Here is a 24,747-nt window from a genome sequence, read left to right as displayed (position 1 = left end):
CCATGGGACACATCAAATATGGCACCTGAGGCCTCACACATGAGACTGCAGGCACAGGGCTGTGAAGTGCCATAGGGTTTGCTGTCTGCAGCCTGACAGCTGGTGACTGGGATGGAGGGGGTGTTTTTGGGTGCGGGGGGGTTTTTTTTTGGGGGGGGGGGGGGGGGGGTGTTGTCCCCTTGGGCCACAGCCGACCAGCCCTGACCTATTCCCTCCATGCTATCATCTGTCTCCAGGCAGACTGTGGAGCCTGCTCTGGGACCCCCTGGCTGGATGCCCTCTGCACTGCAGTCTTTCCGTAGAGCAACCAGCCAGTTGCTTCAGCACTTGTACAACATTGAACCAGCAGGGTTTTCAACTGCTCAATCTAAGCAGTTTAACTTCCACTGGTTCATTTGAATGCTTGTACATACCCTAAGTTGATTGCAATGGATAGCTGTATATGTACAGGGACATTGTATGCATCTTAAGCCACCTAACTGCCTGAAATAAGAGAAATAGGCTGTAAACTCAATCTTGCCCTCAATTCAACTATGAACCTCTTTGCATAGTGGTTGTGGGGTGGGAGTGGGGGGAGAAGGCAGAGTAACAATATGCATCAGTGAACAAAATGTATTTATATATACATACACATGTAGCAAAACCCCCAGTTTTCCTTTTTTTTTTTTTTTTTAATAAAAAATACATTCCCTTCCCCAACCATTTCTGACTTTCTCTCTGCCCTCTCTATCCCTTATAAGTGATAACAAGTAGTACTAGGTAAGCTAAGGTAAGTTCTTATACTCCTTTATAGCAACAAGCCTCTTTTATATTGTAAATAGCATTCTATTATGTTTGTATTGATTTTTATTGTTTTATATGGTATTATATTATGTTCCTATTATATGTGTATTGATTTTTACTGTTTTATATTGAATTTATATGATTTAGGCCTATGTCTGTAAAGTAATGTCAAGTTTCCATTTTGTATGTCAAGCCTCCATCTTGTGTCTCCTGCCCAGGTATAACCTATGTTGTAACTGTGACTCATGTCTAACCACTATCATGTAAATGGGTTCCTGAATGAATGGGAATGAATGAGGGTACTTGAGGTACAATGGTAGCAGGCCTTTACTGAATGATCAACTCAATGACCAGACCATCAACTTAACGACCAGACCATTGCCTTGCATTGACTCACCCAGGAACCACAGACCTCACCCAGGAACAGAGACAAAACCCATTATTTGAAAGAGAAAGAACCTATGTCTTCCAAATGTTGGGTTCCTAAAGACCCTGCAGAAACCAGCAATCCCACTATTGTGTCCTACCAACAATGAGGACACCTGGATCTGCACATATGCACCTAAGTCAGACTGTCCATGCCTGGACATGTCCTTCCCATAGGAGACACAGGTAGCCCACCCCTATAAAAGGGTGGTAAAGTGTGATCTCTTTGGGACACCCTCTTCATCTGGACCAGCACTATGCCATGCCACCTATCCACCCAGAGGCTCTGCTGGCAACCCCCTCTGGACAACACCTTGCTAGAGAAGACCCTGACTGCCCATCAAGGATAAACTCACAGTTCAAGATATCACCCACCTTCCTTCCCCAAGCAAAGGACCAGGACTCTGTCCCTACATACCTTAACCTCAATTCCTCCACCAAGCCTTTTCTCTCATACTACCATATTGTGTCTGTGTGTCTGTGTCTGTGTGTGTGTGTAGGAACCAATAACTTCGTGAGCTGTATAGTATACTGCCTGTCTAATAAAAACTGATATTTTTGACCCCAAGTTGGTCTCTGTCTTGCTGCAGGCTCCCAACTAAATCCCCATCTCTTTGACCTCCCTCTGGACTTCATTCCTCTTTGCTGCCTCTTTCTCTCCCTCTCTGCTGACCTCCCGGCCCTACTCTTTGGTTTCCCAGCTGTAGCCCCCGCTCTGTTCTCTGCCTGTGCCTTCTCCCTTAATTCTCTCCCGGTTCCCACTTGTGTCTCACTACCTTTGCCTTCTCCCCAATCCCCATCTCTCTGCATTCCCATCCCAATCTCTCCCTCCATTTCCTGCTTGTGTCTACTCTCTCTGCCTCGTCCCCAATCCCTGTCTCTCTCTGCCTTCTCTCCCCGATCCCTCTCCATTTGTGTTCCACTGCCTTTGCCTTCTCGCTGATCTCTCTCTCTCTGTCCCTACTTGTGTCTCTCTCTCTGCCTTCTCTCCCTGATCTCTTTCCGTTTGTGTCCTGCCGCCTTTGCCTTCTCCCTGATCTCTCTCTCTCTGCTCCCACTTGTGTCTCACTGTCATGGCATGGGGTCCCCAGGGGTGGCCGTGATACACCTAGGGCTCCCTGACCATGTCAATCCTGCTCTGTGGGCACCCTCTTTCTCGTCTGCCATGTCTTGCTGGTAATTCTAAGAAATCGGGAAGCTGCCCTTGAGCTTGTATTCTGGAGAAGGTCTTGACCTTCAGTGGACCACACTGAACCCTGTGGGCTCTTAGACCCCTTTTGGGTTCCGCCTCAAAATGGATGCCTCACAGGACACCCTCAGCCTTATGGGCTAGATGCGTGGCTCCAAAACCACCCCTTTACCACTCTCCAAGCCTCGCAGATGGTATTTAAACATTGTCTCTCCTGGGGCCTCGTTATAGCTCGGCCTCTTGTCCTAACCAGGCTCTCTGCAGCCCTGTCTCTGCACCCCACACTGGTGCTGGGCTCTCTACAGCCCCTTGTCGCTGCACCCTTCTCTGGCGCTGGGGGTTCCCACACTGTAGTGGGCCCCAATGAGGCCTCCTCCTTCCCCAATAGCTTCAGCCCGATCCACTGGTGTATAAACAGCAACTAAAATATAAGCCCCTGGGCTATAACAGAATACATGGAGCTCAGGGTGTGCTCTGTCCCTTTAAAGAAAATCAAACTTCCCCAGCACTAAGTGCCTTGTAGGCCAAGGTATCTGGTGAGTTCCTGGAGCCCCTTAATCCCACCTGAAGTAGAACAGGCAGTCAAGCCTCTCTGGTGAGCTTCTTCTCTGAGAGTTCCTTCCACCTAGGCTGCTGACCGAGAACTCAGCCTCTAGTCCCGACCCTGGGGTTTATATATGCCCAGGGCCCTGCCTCTTCCGGTCAGCTGACCAGGTGCAGGTGCAGGCTAATTTGTTCCTTAGCCTATTGCCATAGTAACCTGCACCTGTGGGCTTCTGTCTGGCTCTTAGGGCCTTCTCCCTAGGCAGTTTCTGCTCTTAAAGGAGTAGGCACCTTAGTGCCCTGCGAGACTCGCCACCTCTGTTTTCTCCCCAATCTTCCCTCTCTCCCTCTCTCTTTCTATCCCTGGCTTCCCCCCCGATGTGCCTCGCCACTTTTGCCTTCTCCCTGAACTCTCTCTCTGTTCCCGCTTGTGTCTCGCTGCCTCTGCTTTCTCCCAGATCTTCCCCCTCTCTCTCTCTCCATCCCCGGCTTCCCCTGGTGTGCTTTGCCACCTCCGCCTTCTCCCCAATCTCCCTAGTACTTCCCTCAACATCTCCCGATCTCCCGGCTTGCCTCCGCCACCTCCAGTGCCTCCTCATTTCCTTTCCTGGCCCCCGCAGCCTCTCCCGGATACAATGCAGTTTCCCCAAACCAGCACCCATAGCTTCTTCCCAGCTCATCTGCAGCCCCTCTCCAGCTCCCGGAACCCGCAGCCCCAATTTGGCTCCCAGTACCCGGAGCCTCTCCTGCAGCCCCTCTCTGACTCCCAGCACCCACAGTTCCTCCACAGCCTTTCCCCGGCACCCGTAACTCCCCTGCAGCTCCCCAATCTGGCTCCCGGCACCCACAGCTCCCTCCCCCCTGCAGCCTTTCCCCAGCACCCACAGCCTGTCTGGTTCCCCCACGGCCTTTTCCCTGGTACCCACAGCCTCTCACTCAGCCTCTCTGGTTCCCCTGGAGCTACCCCGGTTCCCCCGCAGCCTCTCCCAGCACCCGCAGTTTACCTGGCTCCCCCGGCTCCAGCTTCCCTCTCCCCATACCTCTCAGCTCCCCTGCAGTCTCTCTGCTCTGGCTCCGGCTCCTGCCCCAGCCTCTGTGCTGGCTTCTCCCTGGCACAGCTCCTCCACCCTGCTGCCTTTCAGCTTTATCCTTTGATCAATTAACACCAATTAACCTTAAGTAACCCAGAGCCCCAGTGACCTTAAGTAACCCCAGGGGCCACACTGACCTTAAGTAACCCCAAGCCCCATTGACCCTTAAGTAACCCCAGGGGCCACTTCACCTTAAGTAACCCCAAGCACCAAGTTACCCCAAACTCCCCCTAGTGTTAACACACAGCCACGAAAGTGCGTGTTTGTTTACATGTATGTGTGTGTGAACTCATAGTCATGTTTGTGTAGTTTGTGTGCGTATATATACTTTTGTATCATGCCCTCCTTCTAAAAGCACAATATTGGGATCCTGAGTGTTGATCTGGTGCGTGTAAAGTCAACACATGAACAACTGAAAGGTCTTAACACCCCTGAAGCATTCTGTAACACAGTAAACAACAAATAATCCTAAATTCTGTGCTCTGGCAAGATAAAATTTGGAAAGTATTCTGGGGCATAACAGACTAAACCTAGTCTAGTTGGTGGGATGCATTTAAAGGGTGGTTTCCTAAAAGTAGCTAAATTCTGTCTCTCATGATGTACCCAAATGAAGTCTTGTTGAGATTCCAGATGATATGTACTTCATGTGCAATGTGTTTATTAAATCTCTCAACAAATGGCATACTTAAAAACCACAGAAGATGGAATAACCTTATAAACTGTGTTTAATAGATATGGTGGAAATCAAGGGTGGACAGTGGAATGCCCCGGCAATATCTTTTTGGCCAGAAGCCCAAGCATGGCCCATTGGCTGTATAGTCCTAAACTTCAGTTAGTTTAAACATGGAAATGCATTATAATGGCTATAAATACATTGCTAAATCTATTCTGAAACTGAAATACTTAACAAATTTTACAATACCTGCCCATAACCCAGTTACTAGTAAAACCAAATTATTTTCATACAAAGAAAAGAGAAAAAAATTAAAATGTCCAACTTGTTACCACAAACAGATTATGCTATTTTTTTTGACTGGTGATACAACAGGTTGATAAAACCTTGCATTTCCTTCTGAGTAAAATAATATGTATTATACATAAACACATATTGAATTACATATGTATTATTTTCACTTCTATTACAACAAATATCACAGGAAAAGGAGACTGAATCCAGTAAAGTGAATAAAGTCATTTGTCTTAAATGGAACAATGCATGCAAAATTCATGGTGGTGCATAAAAATAAACAGTACTTTGAATTTGACTTACCTGTGGTTCTATTTAAGTCTTCCATGCTTCATATTGTATATCTATATTATTTATCTTTTATATCTATTTTCACTGCTTATTCCTTTATTAGTTCCTTATATTAATTCAGGACAACTTTGTCTTTCACTTTACTCAGACATGGACAAATTTGGTGATTTACAAAACATGTCTGCAAGCTGCTGCCAATTTTAAAATATCCCTGATTTAGATCTGTTTTCAGTTTATTTGAAATTTTGCTTATTTAGAACAAATAAATGCCCACTGGGCATGCCAATATTAGTAACAGCAGTCCATAAATCACTAAATATGATTTCAAGATTAAAAGATCTTTCCTTGTAGAATGAGCAATCCGTGTGTCAAACAAGACTGGAAGCTTGATGAAGGGGGCTTTTTGTTCTGAACATGATTATTTCAGTTTGTAAAAGTAAGTCAGGTTGTAACAGAATATCATATTCTTAAGCCAGCAGGGTTTCATATAAACATAAAAAACAGTGAATAATAGAAATCTCATCTAAACAAGAGAAAAGGCTGTATCAACAAAATCTAACCTTAGCGTAGTTAAAGATATCAGTACTTCTCTACTATAAATCTTGAATGGAAGTTATGTTGGCTACAAAGGACCAACTCATGGGATCATAATAAATTCTAGTTTATTGGACGGGATGTGAAGTTACCAATAAAATCATAAATGCAAACTTTGGGTTATGGGTGGTACTGGTTACCTTAGCACATACACACACACATGCACTTACTCATTCAAACCCATGTAGTATAGTATGTAGTAGCTGCTGTAGTGATTGTGAGAGCACTGGTGTCAGTATATCTACCTATCCAAGGCCCTGGAGTCTGCTGTTGATGATCAGCTTCCTTCAAGGTGATGTCATCTCCAGAAGGGGATCGACTGCTTGTTCTTCTGTCTTGGTAGGTCAGGTGCTGGGTGAGAGGGTGCCACTGAGGGTCACGCTTTACTGCTTTTTATCCCTTTATGGCGCACCTGTGTGATCTCCCAGCATCATCTTGGCTACCCAATCCAGAGGTTGCTGTCCCACATGGGTCTTGAGTAGTACCTGACAGCTGTTAGTCACAGGGGTCTCTGCCTGCTGGTACCTGAAGTTTCAGGAATCCACCCTTGACTTATTTACTTAATGGCTGTATTGTCATCGATTACAGGAATAGTCCATAGGGTGAGTGCTCAGTTCCAGGAATCAGTAGAGTAGAGTTTTGTAATGGATATTTTAGTTTTTTGCTTTCTTTAGTGACACTGAGTTTAATTGCTATGTAAATGAAGTTTCTAGGTTTCTCCTACAGAAAGCTACACCAGCTTTCTGGCTTGCTCTGAGCCTTGCCACACTTATGCAATGAGTGTGCTAGGTCTCTGTCAATACTGAGAAGGAAAGGAAATACACAAAAAGAGGGGGAGGAGGGAAAGGGGGATTTCAGGCAAGAAGGGGCTTCTGTTATATCAATGTTCAGAAGGGAAATGTAAAAAAGGGGGCTTTCTGCTACAGTTACACATTCCTTATATTTTCTGCTGTAGTTATAAAAAATGTCCCGCTCATTCAAAGAGAATGGGGCGGGGAGGGAAAAGCAGGGCTAACAAACTTAATGGTCAACAAATGAAAAATCAATTACTTTTGTTGAGGTAAATATCGAAATATATTGACAGAGGGGTATATTTAAAATGAGGAAAAACTAAGTTATTTCAATTCTGCTTAGTGCATGGTTGCTTTCACTTCAGTATGATTCCATTAATTTGTTACTAATTGTTTACATATGTATAGATGAGGAGCTGTTTAGGAATGATAATTGAGTCATGCTTTTCATAGGGTCTGTTCTCCCTCATTCCTCTCACTTGCTTTGGCATTTTACTCCTCTGTATTTCAGTCTGAGCCTTTACATAATAGGTTGTCATGGGTTGGAATTACTATAATTAATTTATATTGGTAAAGTATTTTGTGATCCTAAGCTAGATAATGCTTGTTGTCAGGCAGTGACAGGGGAATAGCCATGTATAATTGAGAAAATTCTCATGTTGTCTCTGGAGACCATTGTTAAGTATTATCTCCATGGAGCAGTCCCCATTAGCTCAACATGTGTTATTTAATACAATCTGGAGATACTCCTTGCTCAAAAAGGCATAGCTCTGCTACAGTACAATACTATATAAAAGCACTTAGCACATGTTATCCTGCTTCAATGCCCAGGCATTGGCATTTTAAGTGCATTTAACACAAGCTAAGTGTCCCTTGCGACATGGCCCTAATGTTGTAATGCAGAGGTGCATTAGAACCATTTAGGGCCTTTTGGCCCTGTGGGCCAGATGAATGGTGCAGAGCCAGTCCACAGACCAGATCGGGCTTATGTCTCCGCACCACCCCCTCCCTCCCTGCACATGTCAGGATTGGGCCCCAGGGTCTAGCACTTCCCCCACAGGTTGGGATAGGGTGGCTGATCCAGCACGCAAGGCCCCAGGCTCCCCATGGGTCTAAAAATTTGGCAGCAGGGGAGCAGTGGCACTGTTTCCCCACTCCAAATTTCCAGACCTATGAGGAGCCTTGTGGGCCAGATGACTCAGCACTGTGGGCTGGACTAGCCAGCAGGCCAGGGGTTGAGCACCCCTGTTCTAATGTATCAAATTAATTTTGATTGCCACACATTTTTTGATGCCATGCAAAATTTTAGTTCCTTCAGGGAACTAAACAGATTCTGCATTCCTTTCATTATTTTCTGATTTATTTACCATTATATAATCTGTACATAACATGGTCTCTGCTGCTTCTTTCCTTTCACTTTTTGGGTCAGTTTGCCTCCATTGATCATTTTTGCATCTTATATAGTGAATTAGGTAATCTGGCATTTCACGTTATTATATGGAAATATCAACTCCGTTTTCACTGGAGAAGAGCCAACTACTATTCATGGAAAAGTTAGCTAAATTTTATTTTGCCCCTTCATGTAGTAATTAGGGCCCTTGACTGGTCAATTTAAAGTAAAACAATTTGATTACCGGAGTCTGTGGGAACTTGATGATCGCCAAGGACTTCTATAGATGCTAAGTCTACATGCAATGTGATATGTCAAAATGTGCGAAAGGACAGAGGAAAATGAAGGCTGCTACAGCAATGAAGTCTAAACATTATCAGTGTAATGTAAAACAGTTGTGTGACAGCAGAGATATGTAATCACTGTAAAAGCTGAAGTACTTGGCAAAGGAACACCAGCAAAGTGGTTATTCTATATAGCTGCTCACAGGTTTTGATGAGTTTGAGAGTGCACAAAAATACTATGGACCTCATCCATTCTGATTAGTTGCCAATGTTTCTGACTTTTGGATTTTAATTGGCAAACAATTTCTGTTCATTATTGCATGGTGTGCCAGGGCTCACTCCTAGACAGCCATAGTGCCACCTGGTGGTCGAACTAGTCCTACCTCCACTGCAGTCCTGCAGGATGCCATCTTCTCTGTTTCATCTACTGTGCCTTGATGTTATCTGTATGATACTTTGGAAGGCTGTACCCAGAGTCTGTAAATGGGTCTAATGTGTCTGTACTCAGCTCAGCTCAACTCGCACAGCTGGACACCATGGTCCTACATGTACCAAGGTAGCCTAAGTTTGCTATCTCATCTTCTGTGCCTCCTTGACACCTGTGTCTCCTGGGCATTGATCATGGCCCTGCTAGCCCTAACTGCACTAAAGGGGCATTAACCATGGCCTCCAGCACCTCTTCCTCCCTCCTCCGCATAACCATATTCATGTGTTGTGGTCTTCCTGTAATTCCATTCACCAGGCCAGCTGGTCCCTACACCGGATTCAACCTGACACACGCCTGACCCTTACAGAGCTGTTCTCCTTCTGCCTCAGCCCACTGAACCCCTGACCCATGCAGGGCTTAATACACAAAGTGCCTCTCAGGCACCAAATTCCACCCCCTCTGTGGTCTCCAACTGCTTCTGTAGCCACACTCAAATCTCCAGTCAAAACACAACTGGTTCCTAACTCAAGCTTAGTGACCCAGGGTAGAGTTTAACTGGTGTAAAATCCTATCCTTAATCTGCTGGCTCACACTCAGCTTTCCAGATACCTTTCCAAGTCTGTAGTTTCCCTTCTGTAGCAGCTTACTATGATTGGAGCCCATCTCCCACCAGAGCCTGAGCCAGTATACTCTCTCTGGCCCTAGGACTAGGCTAACCAACCCCTGATCCTCCTGTCACCTGTCTTCAGTCCTTGTAAACAGGCCCAGGGGTTTCTATTCAGCTTGCTCCCAGCCCACTCTCCCCCAAGTTGCTGCCTATGCAGTTGCTCTACAGGCTCCTTTTTAACTACTTTTCTAGAGTTCACCTGTTGCTCACAACTATCCACCTGCAGCCTATTAGCTCCTGTCTCTGTTCCTGTGGCTTTTTGCTAATTTAGAGTTTTGCCCTTCCAGTCTACAAAGTCCAGTCCTTAAAGAGACCTTGCCCTACTCTCTTGCTTTTCATCCCTCTAAAAGTAAAAGGGCTGGGGTTCTCCATTACCCATGAGCACAAGGAAAGTGAGCTAATTAGCTGTTTTAGAATTGAGGGCTTCAAACACATATAGCCAGAATGCAAAACATGATATATATTTAAATTGTAATAATGGCAGTGATGCTTCTGACTGGTCAACATATGTTGAGTAATGGCATCACCACACACTGATGTCAGTGTTGAATTTCTTCCCAAGGAATGAACATGCATAGACATGTTGGATGTAGTGGTTGCCAGTAGTACCAAAAATTTGTAGGTAAAGGGGTAGGTGGTCAAAAAAGTTTGAAAACTACTGGTTTAGAGCGGTGGTTCCCAGCCTTTTTTATACTGTGGACCGGCATGGGAGCAGGACAGGGTACACAGAGCCAGCTGTCTCCCTCCTGGGGCTGCCCCACCTCCCAGCTTTAACCCCACACGTGACTGCCGGCAGCGGAAGCCACTCACCCGGGCAGACAAACAGGGGTCAGAGCGGGGGGCTTGTGCTACAACCCGGCAGCCAACCCTTCGCAGCCTGGTACCAGGCCACAGCCCAGTGCTTAGGTGCCTCTGGCTTAGAGTATTTCTGGGAGGGGAAGAGTTTCCAATCACAAAATACTTACCCCTAAGCATTACTATTGGTGCTAAGATGACATGCATCTCTTCTCATTTTCAGTCCATATGTCATTCTGGAAGAAATTAAAAAAAAAAAATCATTATTTTTCCTAGCTTTGGGAACTGTTGCAAAATCTTTGTATAACCGCCTCCCCCAACCCCACCCCCACACACATTATCAGTTTTTTACAGAAGAAAGTTTCAATGAAAGATTCAGTGAAAATAGTTTTATTCAGAATGGGACATATCAGTCGGTTTGAATGCGTTAAAGTTCACTGACACATAGAAGGAGACCTATATCCAGTATCCACAATGGAATACATTTCAGCTACTTTAGGAAGAATCAGACGTGCTACTACATAGCTACAAAAGTGATTGAAACTCTGACAATATTTTATATTTGAATCTGACCCTAAGTAATTTGATTTGCAACTTAAAGACTAACCAATATAATGATTAATTTGGCCCTGAAAAGAGCCATTTACTTTGCCATTACTTTTGTAACTGTGAGTTCAAAGATTGAAGTTTGGCCACTGGAGTGATGATATTCATTGTGCTTTCACACTTAGCTTTCACACTTAGAGAAGGCCACAGGCAGGTTGTCATGTTCCCCACTAACCAATGTAGACATATATATAGCAAAAGCTTTTGTGGTCTGAAGCTCACTTCAGCAGATGTTGTGAAAGGACAGACACAAAGCTGTGTATAATAAGGAGAGATATTTGAATACAAAAGTAGAAAGGAGGGGCAGAGGGTGGGGGGCCAGGGGCAGTGATGGAAGAGGCGAACATGAAAGCAGTAAAGGAGTCACAAAGCTAATTCAGGTAATGGAATAAGAATCCATAATCCCTGTTTAAACTACATTTAACACAATCCAGACTGTAAGTAATTTCTTGCTTCACAATTTGCCATTCAAATTAGTTTTTAAAAAGATTTGCTGCCCGAGACCAGACACCCTAAGATCAGCAATATCAAGGCAGGTTAAAGTGTTCCAGCACCTAAGGATCACCCTGTCTGTCCACCTGGACAGGTGATGGCATGCTACAAGTCATTGGCAGGGGTGGGAACAGAACAAGAAATGTTAATTTCCAATCCCCCAATCTAAAGTAGGTTTCATTCTACTTTAAGAAACTTCCTATTGCTTTTATATAAGCACCAATGGGCTGCAAGCATCAACCCGATGGTGCTAAGCACTGTACAAACACACAATAAATGAACCCTGCAATAACAGATTTATAATAAAAATAGAAAATCAAGAAACAGCAGGTATATTCAGGAAACAAACGAGAATGAGAAAAAGCACAATGAAACAACACCTAGATGTAACATTCAGTCCTTAACAAATTATTTTCTCTTGTTTTGCAGCTGGTCTCTATTATGTCTTCTAGTATATTTCAGTAGATCATCACACTGTAATTTCACTGCATCTGCAATAACTGAAAAAACAATAATATTGTATAGGCCTATTTATGATCTTTTTTCTTGTTTGACAATGCAGTATTTGCTGAAAGAAGTATCTAATCTGCATGTCATTGTCACAGACTACCATTTTGTTTTGTCTCCCTTCAATCCTGGATGTGTTTAAGGAACTCATCAGGTCAAAGCTGTGACAAATCAGCCAGAATAACCACAAATGAAGTACTATATTGCTTTATATAGGGAAGTTTTCCTTGGTATTAAGAGTGACCTGAACCTTGGTAAGTGGTGTGGATGCCTGTCCCTGATCAGAGTCCTTCCAGTTGCCCACCAGCTTAGCTATATTGAAAACAAAGAAAATTTCAGCTCATGAATGAATGCTATGCTTTTACTCAAATCAAATTTCAAAGAGGAGGAGAGGATAGAGGAACAATTAGTATCAAACTGCTTCTCACATTACCAGACCATCTGGTTTCCATTTCTAGCCTTCTAGCAATATCACATCATGAGGTTTGGATGATGCCATCACTGTAGAAAGATGTAGGTAACTAGCATGACCTTTCAAAAGATTAGACAAGATTGAAGCAATTATCATCCCTCCCTTTCCACCCCCTCCCACAAAATAATCAGTGGCAGAGCTATTATGCAAGAAGATTTCAGGCAAATGCTCTTCTGGGACCAGTTATAACACAGAAAATGGAGTGATGGTATTCAAATGGTTCTGCTAAATCCTTTCTTCACCTGTTTTTCCTGGCTACCTCACAAAGGGTCCTGCTGATTACCTTTAATTACTTTTGGTCTTCAAAGAGCCTTCCTAAGTTTTCTTACAACTGAGAATGGATCTAGAGGTAAATTCGAAGAAAATTCTGAATGTAACACTAAGCATCATTATTACTTGTATAGTGCCATTTTAAAAAGCGCTAATTAAAAAACCAGAGGAACTTCACATCCCTTGTGATTTCTATGATGAATTATGGAGTGACAGTAGCCTCTGTATAATAAAGGTGGCAACTGAGTTTCGTAAGCTTGATTTTGTGCCCCATCCCCTCCATGGCATATTTAAACACTCAGCTCCTAGTAATTCTCCATAGTATCTTTCAAGTTATTCATATAAACTACATATTTCCTGCCATGCTGTCTAGCAGACATTTTTCCTTATATAATAATCCAAATAACTTGCATGTTCCTAGAGCTCTCTTCTAATATTAACTTATATGGCAGGAAAAGAAGATAAAATCTTCCCCTAAAGCTCCAAAGGCAAACATGTATTACCAGCTGCACAGAGCTAGATTCCCCAGTGTGATGAAACTGCTCTAAGAGAGGCAGGGCAGGAAAATACAAGTTAAATTGTGAATTATGTCCCTCAGATCCAAAAGTTGTTATCCATCTGACCTAAACTAATGCATCTCAGTGTATAGTCCCAGGAGGCATGGCCTGAGAAGCACAGAACAAAATGGTCACCTCAATCCCACTGTCATAGTTCTTGGGCAGACTGTTTCTCCTGAGACTCTTCTGAAGTCTTCCCCAAATGCGCCCCCTTCAAGCGGCCTCTATGCCTCTTTGGAAAGGGATCTTGAGATCTACTTACTCTCAGACTGGTTTCTGGGATACAGCCAACTGGTTACCAATCTAATAACCTAGCAGGCATAATGGGTTTGGCAACTACAAGAGGGTTCTTTCCAAATCCCATGGGCACGGTGCAGTGACACAGAGAAGCACAGTATGTGTCATCATAGATCAGCAAGTATGCATCCTTTAGTGAATCGGTTAAAACAAGAGAGGCCTACACATATCCTGTCTTACTTCCACTTGGTATTGTCCATGTCCATGGAGGCTTAACTTAACCATAGTATCTCCCTCTCTTCTCTTGGAAACCAACAAGTTACTGTCAAACAGTCTCTGTCATCTAGCAGAAGTGAACAGTTCCTCCCTCCCTCTTTGTAAGGCAGGACTTTTGACAGAAAATATTTTTTTTTTGGTTTGGCTAACAAAGCTGTCAACAATGTTGAGGCTGAGGAGTTCCTCTTCAAAGCTATAAAACTGCTTGTTATGTATGAGGCCCTTATCTAAGACTGCTATTTTATCTTTCCTGCCTGGTTACTTTAACAACCTCTTTTGATCTAACTCCATAGAATGTAATCCAACATAAACAAATACAGAGAGACATGTACAGTATCAAACAACATAATATAAATATTTCTCAGTCTCCACATCTATCACCACTTCTGTTCACTCAGCCATGTAATGGCAAAGTAATCCACATCATTCACAGAGATCAGCAGCAGTAAAAAGGGAAGGAGAGCCAACTATGTAAGAAAGTGCCCAGAAGGTATCTCAGATAACCATGAAGAAAGAATGGACACTGAACCTTGGCCAGTGGTATGGTGACTACCAAGTACCTGTCATATTGCTAAAGCTTCAGTGTATAGTATTAGGAAAGAGGTCAGAACAAAGTTGCCAAGCATTTATGGCCACTCTATGTTCTCTAAGACATCAGTGGAGTAGACTGGGAGACTAACGAAAGCCTTCCTTAATAGGACTTTGAGGATTTCACTTCAACATCAGCAGTTTGGTAAAGAGGACATGTAGTTATACTAGGCTTTGCTTCCAGAACTCCAGGTTCTTATTTGCTTAACTCATCTCTCCAGTAGACTTTTTGCTTTCATTTAGGTTGGAAGGGCAATTAGCATATCATCATACAAGGATCCATGAGAATTTTTTGAATGGATAACCAGTAGGGCTGTGCGAAGCTTTGGTCCCTGATTCAATTCAGCGGAGATTCAGCCCGATTCAGTGGCCAAATCTTCAAATCCAAATCGAATAAGAGGACCCTTTAATCTCTCCGAAGCGAATCAGAACCCTCCGAATTGATTTGGAGAGATTCAGAAAGACTTGATTCAGACATAGGCACAGCTTTAAATGTTTTTTCCACATACCTCTAGGTAGCAGGTGGCTCATGAACGCTGCAATGCTGGGGCGCATAGAGTGTCCCACAGAAGCACAGCGGACTCCCCAGCGCACTCGGCAGCAGACCCGGAAGTGGACCAAAAGCACTTCTGGTACACTTCTGGGTCCCCCAGGGAGCATGCTGAGGGGCCTCCCTGCACCCCCCCTGGCTCGGTGACTGGTGCCTCCTGAGTTGGGGTCCCCACGTAGCCGATCAGTGAGCCCCAGTGCGCTTCCTGGCAGACCCAGAAGTGGACCAGATGTATTTCTGGTCCACTTCTGGGTTCACTGCTGAGCATGTGGAGGGCCCCCCACACTCCTGTGGGATGCTCCATGTGACCCAGCACTGCAGTGATCACAAGCCATGCTAGTACCTCGAGGTATGTAAAAAAACCTTTTAAAGCTGTGTCTATGTCCGAATCGCTGGTTCTCTGAATCAGCATTGAATCTTCAGATTCGGATTCAGCCAAATCGAATCAGGGACAGTGATCTGAATCAACAAATTGAATCACTCTCCCTGTTTCGGGCTGAATCTGAATCCAAATCGAATAGGGCCCACTTCACACACCCCTAATAACCAGTATTGGGTTCATTCAGCAATGAGCACATATTGCAACACATAATGCAAATGACACCCCATTTAAAAAAAATTACGTATTACACTGCTTACCTCCATGCAGAGGGGCAAGGCAGCAGAGGCAGGGGAGCAGCCAGGCTGGGAGGAGTCTGAGCCTGCACTGATCTCCTCACACCTTACACACTTCTAGGGATTTTGTGGTACCCCAGGATGTTGGAGCACCTGAGGTCCTGTTCAACCCTACTTTTCTATGATTCTACTAGGTGAGTAGCTGTTGATCGTGGTTTGAGACAGGCTTTGGAAAGTCAAGAGAAATGCGTTGAATGGTGGACAACTCTAAGAAAGGAACTCAGGATTGGGAGGATGCTGATTGCATTGATTTTGATACTACATACTACATACTTTAGGTTAAAAAATTGTTAGTTCACTAACAGCTATCATCATCACAGTAACTGGTTCATGCTTATTATTACATAGCAGGATTTTAGATTACTCCAACCCTGGTAGCAGTTGACAATCAGCAGGTAACTGGAAGATTGTTCTTAGAACTGCAGACTGTGGATTGAGCCTAGAATTCTCACTACAATTCAAGTCCAATGGGATGTTGTTTTGACACTTCCCATGGTATGTATGTACCAGTGACTGAAAGCCAAGTTACTCAAACCTGTCTTCACCAGGGTCCCTTGCAGGAATTTAAGTCAGATGGTTCTTTCAGTCAACTCTGATGGGTTTTTATATCAGTGAGACCTAAAGTGAAGAGAAAGGCCAATTGTGGGGAAAAAAATCAGGTCACTAAAGTATCACAGATTTGGTATATATTTGATTTTATGAACCAGGTGCTGATAATCATGATAAATGCTGACTGCTCCTATGGCCAGTGCACAGTGTAGAGCTGGTGGTTTAGCAAAGATAAGAAGGGCATTACCCTGTACCTCTTAGGCACATTCCCATAAACAGAAACATGTGTTTCCCTGTCCCCGCAGAATCCCCCTGCACATGCATTTTGGCATGTGGTATGTTGCCCAAGGGGGGGCGGGGGAGGTAAGGGAGGTTGGCCCCCGCAGCACCTTGGCTGGCTCAGGCAGCCTTACCTGAGGTCCTGTGGGCCTCTGGGGGTTGCAGCCACCGTGATCCTACAGCAAGGAGCCTGGCCAGCAGCCTGTGTGTGGTTCAGGGTGGCCAGGCTCATTTCAGGTGGCGTGCACTGCAGCAACGTGCACAGTCCCCCTTTTTTTAGGTGGAGGGGTTTTTAAAACCAAGATCTCCTGGTGTCAAACCCCCCACTCCCCCACAAGGCAAAATAGCAGCGTGAGGAACACCTGTATGTGTGGCACGTGCAGTGTGCAGATGGGTCTGCGGCGCCACATATCACACGTGCACGCTCATTTGGACACACTCCTTGTATGTTCAGAGCAAGGAAAATCATCTATGTCTGTCACATAGGAAGGCACTCCTTGTCTGTATCCTTAACTCTCACATAAGTTTTATCAGCGATGCAGGATCATGAAATAATTTGTGTGGGATCACAAATAATAAATCCCTTTCTGGATGATGCAGGGACTTTAGGGCCATTGTTTATGATCCCACTTGATCTGTTATATCTAAATAAATTAGAGGTTAGGATTCTTGTTCCTGAACATTACACATTTGTCTGAATTAACAAGTTAATAAACTTACAGCTGCTTTAGTTTATACCTGGTGTCTGCATCTAATTCTGTTATGTCAGAGTTCTTTTAGGAAGCTACTTGGAAATGAGCCTGTTACTACCATGATGCTTTGAGAATCCTTGCTAAATCAGAAGAGGAAGGCATATGTTGAGGGACAAAAGGAAGGAAAACAGATATCCTTTTTTCATGAAAAAATTCCCTGACATTTCCCCTATTTCAGAAGCACAGCAATTCAGTTTTTACCAAATAGACCACTTAACACTATTCTACTTAATGCTGTGGTTTGCAAGTTAAACCTAGGGAGCCTCCAATTTTTTTGTTTTCAGATGTTTCATGAGTACATGATGCAAAATATCAATCATCTACCTTTCTATGTATTCATGAAACACCCTAGATTTTTCATAGCTTTGATAGACATTAGGGCTGGAAGGGACCTCAGAAGATCATCAGGTCCAGCCCCCTGCCCCAGGGGCAAGATGTCAGCTGGGGTCAAAGGATCCCAGCAAGATAAGTATCCAAACATTTCTTAAAAGAGTCCAGAGTAGGTGCTTGAACCACCTCTGGAGGGAGTCTATTCCAGGCCTTGGGGGTTCAGACAGTAACAAAGTTTTTCCTTATGTCTAACTTAAAATGGTCTTGAAGGAGTTTATGACCATTGGACTTTGTCATCCCTTGGGGCGCTCTGGTGAACAGGTGTTCCTCCAGTTCCTGATGCACACCCCTTATGTACTTACAGGCTGCCACCAAGTCACCCCTGAGCCTGTGCTTCTCCAGGCTGAAAAGTCCCATAGCTCTCAGCCTCTCTTCATAAGGCCTTTTCTCTTGCCCTCTGATCATGCACATGGCTCTCCTCTGAACTCTCTCAAGCTTCTCCACATCCTTCTTGAACTGTGGAGCCCAGAATTGGATGTAGTAGATATCTTAGGTAAGATATGTAGATATCTTAGGTAAGATGCAATATTATTCCCTTCAGTCATTGAGAATATCACCAATGAAAAGCAATGGAGTTCAACAGTGCCATCATGACAGAATTACCAGAACTGACACATTAAAATTGAAGTGGTAATAAAATATTTGAAGTCACTTAGAAATCTGTGTATTATATTAAAACACATTTAATCCATTAGCTAGCCTCTCTATTTCTTCCCCACACCCACCCTCTTCTAATATTTAAAAACAGAACAGGCTTTCTAACCATTTCCAAAGGGTCTATCTAGGTATTACTATTTCTAATGCTCTTTATTAAAGGACAGTTTTGAATTTAATGATAAATTGAGATACAGCAAGTCATAAAGCCTGAATGATTTCAAAGCAGTCCGATGTTATTTACTTGTACTTATTTGTACTTATTTTACAAGTAGGAAAACTTCAAATGTGAGAAGCACTTGGGAGCCAACATAAACCAGATTAACACCCACCTTCCAAATTACCAGTCTTCAAATGCTTAATTGTGATTGATTTAAAGAACCTTAGTCCAAATGATATAACATTACTCTTTTCTTCTATACCATAACATTATACAACATTGATATGTTTTCAAGGTAGAAACAGCCCATTAATATTTTGCTTTGCCAGCCACTGAAATGTGATTCCTGCACTATCTGGCAGTCCTCTTTGTAACTGTCAATGTTTAAATTCGTTTTACTGTGACAGAAACCAAAGTTAAAAATAAAAATCAGAATTTTTCATATGGTTCATTAGCCAAACATTAATGGGCCAACATATAACAACATTTTTTAGCATCATTAAACTATGCTATAGTTTCAAACACCACATGAAGCATTAGATTTCCTTTTACTTTTGTTTTCTCTGGAAGACACAAGAAAGAGCTGAAAGGAATATAATTCAAGTGAGTAGCAGTATTTATTTTATACTATATAATTTCAGTAAATATATTTCAGTAAATATACAAACTAAATAGGAAATGGTGATCCATAAGCAAATTCCATGCTACTCCACTGAATGACCTTGCAGTGATATTACAGGTACTTCAATGTAGCCTGTACATCTGCACCCACAGCTGGCCAAATTCTGTCATATTTTTCTCATGTTTGTAAATGAAATGTGCATTTTGCCATAGATGCTGACTTGTCAATGTGATGTAAGGTGAAAATCATTTATCCAAAGCACAACACTGAGAGTTTTAAATTTACAAGTGATAATATGAATATCACAATGCCAACAAAAGGCCAGTTAAGTGCCAGTCTCAGCAGGCTTGAATTGTGAACTAAGATCGTGCTCCTAAGAAAAATACTAACAGTGAGTGCATCTATATGAGACATTTTACTGCGCAGTAACATAGTTTACTACACAGTAAGCATGTGTGTCTACACATGCACACACTTACTACTTAGTAAACTGAGTAAAACTGCTCAGTAATCGTGAGTAAATTTGCAACTTGCAATGCAAGTAGCAAATTTACTTGAAATTACTTACTGCGCAGTAGCACTCCTCTAGATGCCTGACTGGAAGCAAATTTGCTCACAGTCAACCAGCCACCAGGGGGCAGGAGATTGCTCCCTGCCCCCAGGAGCTGCCTGCTACCAGTACAGGCTCTACCACTGGAGCCCAGGTGGGACTATGTTCTCCTGCCCAGCAGCAGGGAGCCTCAGGCCCTCTGCTTCAAGATTGCAATTGGAGAGCAGGGGGCTGGGAGATCCTTATCTCCCACCACCAGCTCTGTGGCCCCAGACGTTAGGCTGGGAGATGAGGATCACCTGGCGCTGGCCCTGTGGTTGCAGAACTGGTGCTGGGAGATAGGATCTCTTAGCACCAGCCCTGCAGTCCCAGAGCTGGCACTGGAAGATAAAGATCTCCCAGCACCGGGCCCGTGGTCATGGAGCTGGTGCTGGGAGCTCCCTGCTGATGGAGGCTGGGGAGCTTCTCCAGCCTGTTCCCACCCAGTTCCATGACCACGAAGCTGAGCAGGGAACAAGCTCCATGCTCAGTGATCATGAAGTGGAGCAAGGCTTCCCAGCCCCTGACCCGTGATTACAGAACAGGGTCTGGGAATTGTCCCAGTCAGGGGCAGGTCCCAGCCCCATGCCCTGATCTGCCAGTGGGGCAGCTAGTTTGCTGCTACCCCTGCTGCTCTTTCCAAGTCCTCTGGCTCTGGGGAGCTGGAGCCAGGAGCTCCCTGATGCCAGGACAGGGGGACATTGTCCCCACCCCAGCAGCAGGCAGCTCCCCGAGGACAGGGAGCAGTTTCCCAGCCCCAGCCAGGAAACAGCTGTCTCCTGGCCGGTTGCTACCTGCCAGCCCCTGGGCTGGCACTCAGGGGGAACCTATAGTTCCCCCTGGTAGCAACAGGGGCCCATTGCAGAGCCCCAGAAAGCAGGAGCAGTTTGCTGCCATTAGCAGCAATCTGCTCCCACTTCCCTGCATGTGTGGACACCTGCCTGAGAACATTTACTTGTGAGTAAACTGCTCCGGGATCTAATTCACGTGTAGACACACCCAGTGTGAAAGGAATATATAGAGGCATTGATGTCTCTGAAGCAGTTGTAGCCCAGGTAACTCAGGTATATACTCCCCTTCTCCAATTGAAGGGGACTGTTAGCTGGCAGGTGTGCTGTGTGGGAACTGCAGACCGCTCAGTTTCCCTCCATCCCTATAGATCCAGGCCAGGACAGTCAGGGGACTTAACTATATACAAATGTATTTACATTAACTTATCACAAGGAAAAGGAACGTGGATATAAACATATGTACAATGTATATATATTTATAAGCTATCTAAACCAGTAACATAAACAATACCCTCTGGGTAAATGACATAAAACCTTATAAAAGTGCTCCAGATACAGGTAAGTCACAGGTAAGTATCTGATCTGAAACAGAGAAACCCCAAAGATAAACACAATCCTGAGGGGAAACCCCAATGCCCTTGGGCTTTTCCCAAGTCCTACAAAGAAGCTGGTAACTTTAGGGGGGCCCTCTCAGTGGGACCTCCCCTTTCAGGAGCCCTCAACTAACGGGGCGGGGGGGGACGACTCCCCCTTCCCTGTGGGAATCCTCTTTTCCCTGCAACTCACAGCTCCCAGGCCCAAAGGGTGGTCTTTGTCCTCTGAGCCAGACTGCTCTCTCACCTGCAGTGGGCTTTGTGGGGGGTGGCTATGCAGCTCCTTTTACATGCTCCAGGGCTCCGCCCCTGAAGTCTTCCGGACCTGAGTTTTGCAGTCTTCAATCAGGTCCACAGGGTGGGGGAACTCCTCTCCCCCTCCCCTCAGGAAAGGGGCGTGACTGAACTCCTCCTGCTGCCTCCTGATTGGGGGATGAGCTCCGCCAATCAGAACAGCAAGATTTCAAGCCTGGGACTCAACCCAAGCTCCAAAAGGCAAACCTGCTACACAGTAATTCTTTTTGAAAAATTAAGTGAATTTGAGTTGAAGAAAGGAGAATTTCATGCTTGGCTATCAGCTGGAATGGCAACAGTTTACACTACTGAAAAATATTTACTTGAGGGGAAAAGTAAAGGTTAGATATACTGGGCATAGTGATGAACATGGAAAGCACCATAACTAAACAGCAATAATTAAAATAATATGTATTATCTACATATAGATTACATTCCCCAAGCTGAATTTTCAGTGTTCAATTTTCAGTTAAGTATTTCCTTGATAACCTTCTCATGTATTAAAAACCACTTACCTAAAACCAATTTAAAGTACATATTGAGGGGTGAAAAAAATCTATTTCAAGTACAAAAGGAAAGAGCATAGATTTCACATGTAAACAGTGCCCTCTTCTGGTAGTTAAAAGCAAAGACAACACAAAAAAAAACACCCAACCTTCATTTGATTATTTCTGAATGACACAGAAACATGCCTTCGGTAAAGAAAACAGCTGATAATTGTTGTGCATCAGTCATTAAAACAGTTTTCAAAATTATAAATAAAATGATTTCACTGTGAAGTAAACTGCTTCTTCAATCAATGTACGGTTTTCATTGGGTTAGTCTTATGCCCCAAATCAATTTCTTCCTACCAGGCCCAGAAAGTCAGTTGGATATGGTTTAGAAAACAACTGCAGAGCTATTTGCATCATTGAATATTAAAACTAAAATTTAAAAAAAAAATCTGGTGTGCTATATATACTAACTTTTAAGTTAAAAACTTAATTAAAGAAATTGAATTAAAAAGCCAGATTTCTTTTTTTATGGTATTCTTTGTTATTTAAAGTATGGGGGAATTTTATAAAGAAAACACTGGGATTCAGGTAATCACACCTAATTCCTTTAATTAGAGGAACTATAGGTAAAGGAGAAAAATCTGTTGGATCCAGATAGTTTTCTCTGAACTTATTTCCAACTGTGTTTCTCCCCCTCCCCCCCCCGGAAAGGTTTACAGTATTTGTTTAAAGCATATACTTGTTCTTTAGAAAACTGTAGGAGAAAGAGCACTGGATTAAATGAGTTAAAATAATAGCCCATGATTTATATTGTTAAAATACTTTTAGCCTACTAAAACAGAAATATAATTGTTTAAACTATTTTGATTACTGATATATTGTACTGATACTTATCCTGTTTTACAAAGGGCACCTTTCAAAAATAAACTGCAATAAAATTAAGTTATATCAACAGAAATCAAACCAGTAATATATGTCAGAAAGTACAGAATTTCACACTTAGTGCTTAATTTCCTTAGTGTTTGACTGACAAGTAAAATATAATACCCACTATTTAGGTAACTGAGGAGAGAGAGGTGGAGCAGGAGAACTGAATGAATGGCCTTCAGTTGCAAAACAGAAAAGTCCAGGTATTAGTGAGCTGTCATAATTATTGTGCTTTGCTCTAACCAGAAATTATTTAACATTGTTGGTACCTACTTCTGCAAAACAACAGGTTTACCAAGAAGTAATGCACCTTTCACACTTTATTTCTAGTGTATCCTGGTAACAGCTGAGTTATTTTAAGGACCAATCCTGTCTTGGAACAAGAGGATTGATTAGCTCAGGGCTGGGGGGTTATATGTGGCCACCAAGAGGGTTAATTTGTGCTGCCTTCTCTTCATAGGCAGAGGGGGAAAAATTTATTTGGGGAGGGGGGGACCTGAGTGCGTGTACGCATGTGCATTCGTGTGCTCGCCCTCTTCCCCCCAGCCCAGCCCAGCTCAGCCCAGCCCAGCAGGTAAGTCTGTGGCAGAAGGGGCAGGGGGAGGGTGTAGGGGCTGGAGGTGGTAGATCAAAGGCAGAGGCAGGGGCTGGGGTGAGTAGGGCATCGGCTGGGCCAGGTGGTGGGACAATCGGAGCCCATGTGGCTCTTCCTGGGGTGTGGCGGGGCTCCCACCACTGTGCGCACCTCAGCAGAGGCCTGGAGGGCACATGCTCCCTCCCCATCTGTGCACAGAGCAGAGGCAGATTCCACTGTGCACTAGGTTTTGCACGCCACTGCAGCTGCCCTGGGAGCAACGCAATGACATGTGCATCCCACCGCCAGGTGAGCAGGGGACACAGTGCAGCCCAGCAGCGGCACGCACATGGCGTCATGCCACTCCTGGGGCAGCTGCAGTGGCACACAAAGCCCAGAGTGCAGCAGCAGACACCTTCACCTTGCAAACAAATCGGGGAGCACGTGCCCCCTGGGCCACCACTGGGGTGCACACAGCAGCAGGAGCCCCCCCCTCACCCCAGGATGAGCCACCTGGGCTCTGACTGTCCCACCACCTGGCCTGGCCAGGGCTCCATTCACCCCAGCCCCTGCCTGTGGCCCATTCCCTCCCTCACCACGGAGGCCTCAATCTGCACCCCCCCACTCCAGCCCCTTTCCCTTCACGGAGTACATTGGTATTTGCCTGCCATGCTGAGCAGCCAGTGATCCACACACCAGGCTGCAATCCTGGTTGTGTGTGCACCCCTCCCCAGTCCACACCCTGTCTGCAGCTGCCTGGAGCCCACGGCTGGGCTGCCTTGCATGCCTTCCCACTGCTCTGTGTTTGGAGGACTGAGCCCAGTTAGCCCAGCCTTCCGCCACCTATGCTTCATCTCGTCTTCCCTCTAGGCTCCTGCTCTAGGCACCACTCCCTTCCACTGCTTTAGCTACTGCCACTTTAACCAGAGCTTCAGCTTCTTCTGTCTATCCCTAGTGGGAACAATGAGACCTGTAGGGCTGAGGACCCCTACAGCTGAGGACCTGGAGATCTCACAGGGTATGGGAAAATCAGTATGGATTCATAGATTCATAGATTATAGAGTCAGAAGGGACCCACTGGATCATCGTGTCCGACCCCCTGCCCCTGGCAGGAAAGAGGATAGAGGTCAGACGACCCCAGCCAGGTGATTATCAAGCCTCCTTTTGAAGACCTCCAAGCTAGGTGACAGCACCACCTCTCTTGAAAGCCCGTTCCAGACTCTAGCCACCCTTATTGTAAAAAATTTCTTCCTAATGTCTAACCTAAATCTACTCTTCACTAGTTTGCACCCATCTTTCCTAGTTACTCCCTGAAGCGCTCTGGTAAACAACGTATCCCCAATTCCCTGCTGTCCTCCCCTGATAAATTTATAGGCAGCCACAAGGTCACCCCTCAGCCATCTTTTGTATAGGCTGAAGAGATCCAGATCTCTCAACCTCTCCTCGTAGGGTTTTTCACGGAGACCACTAATCATGCGGGTGGCCCTCCTCTGAACCCTTTCCAGATCCTGTGTCCCTCTTGAAGTGTGGCACCCAAAACTGGACACAGTAGTCCAACTGCAGCCTGACTAGTGCTGCATAGAGGGGGAGCATCACCTCCCTTGATCTGTT

The sequence above is a fragment of the Alligator sinensis genome, unplaced genomic scaffold, assembly GCF_000455745.1.
Source record: "Alligator sinensis unplaced genomic scaffold, ASM45574v1 scaffold544_1, whole genome shotgun sequence".
NCBI lineage: Eukaryota > Metazoa > Chordata > Crocodylia > Alligatoridae > Alligator > Alligator sinensis.
Note: the sequence above shows the minus strand (reverse complement) of the source record.